Source organism: Suncus etruscus, chromosome 10 (genome assembly GCF_024139225.1).
Source record: "Suncus etruscus isolate mSunEtr1 chromosome 10, mSunEtr1.pri.cur, whole genome shotgun sequence".
Lineage (NCBI taxonomy): Eukaryota > Metazoa > Chordata > Mammalia > Eulipotyphla > Soricidae > Suncus > Suncus etruscus.
Genome location: NC_064857.1, coordinates 95,579,700 through 95,580,696, shown reverse-complemented (window position 1 = coordinate 95,580,696; position 997 = coordinate 95,579,700). Strand labels below are relative to the sequence as shown.

The following is a 997-nucleotide window of genomic DNA, read 5'->3' as shown; positions in this document are numbered from 1 at the left end:
AGGAATGATAACACAGCAGCAGGGCTTTTGCCTTGCACACGGGCAACCCGAGACAGACCCGGGTTCAATTCCTGCCATCTCATATAGACCCGGGTTCAATTCCTGCCATCTCATATGTTCCTCAGAGCCTGCCAATAGCTATTACTGAGCGCATAGCCAGGAGTAACTCTTGAGCACCACTGGGTGTGGCCCAAAAACAAAAAAGAAAAAGATGTTCAGATAAATCCCCCCCCCCCAACAAAAAAACCAACTAATTCATCTTTTTGGGTAAAAGTAGATAATTAATGGATTGCTGGTAATCTCCTCATTTGAGGAAAAAGATATGTTTCCTATGTTTCCACAGATGGAAACCATGCCAAGAAACTCTGGGTCCCACTATACCTTGGCAGAAGCAAGTTTCTTTTTCTTTTGTCCTCCCATTCACAATACAGACCAGGCAAAGGGCCTGGTTTGAGGTGTATATGGGGAGCATTTACTGTATCTCCTCTTTTTACACAGTCAATGTAAAGAACAAAGCCTGTGGTAAGCATTGGGAGGCCTTATCTTTTCTTTTCTTTCTTTCTTTCTTTTTTTTATATATTTATGTAAAAAAAAGTACAGGCCTGTGTGGGGTGGGGAGGAAGGACACTTGGGATATTGGTGATGGGAATGTTGCACTGGTGAAGGTTTTTTTTTTTTTTTTTACATAGAAGCAGGATTCTTTTGTTTGTTTTTTGTTTAACCCCGGCAGTGCTCAGAAATCACTCCTGGCAGGTTCGGGGGACAACATGAGAAGCCGGGATTCAAACCACCATCCTTCTGCATGCAAGGCAAACACCCTACCTCCATGCCATCTCTCTGGCTCCAGAGGCAGGATTCTTATAAATTAAAAACTCAAGACAGTGATGCATAAAACTGAAAATCTCTCTGTTACCCCTACCCAGGCCAAATGCTAATCTTATGTGGTCAGGCCCACCCACTCCTGGCCTCCTAGCCAGGCCAAAGAAGCTGCAGGTGG

The 997-nt window shown here is 44.1% G+C and overlaps 1 non-coding gene across 1 annotated transcript; it reads right to left on the bottom strand.

Moving 5' to 3' along the window:
• Window positions 1–406: 406 nt before the first annotated feature.
• On the bottom strand, window positions 407–539 carry LOC126021164 (small nucleolar RNA SNORA51). Its single transcript, XR_007499772.1, has one exon. It is a non-coding gene; the product is annotated as a small nucleolar RNA SNORA51 (small nucleolar RNA).
• Between the last annotated feature and the right edge of the window lie 458 nt (window positions 540–997).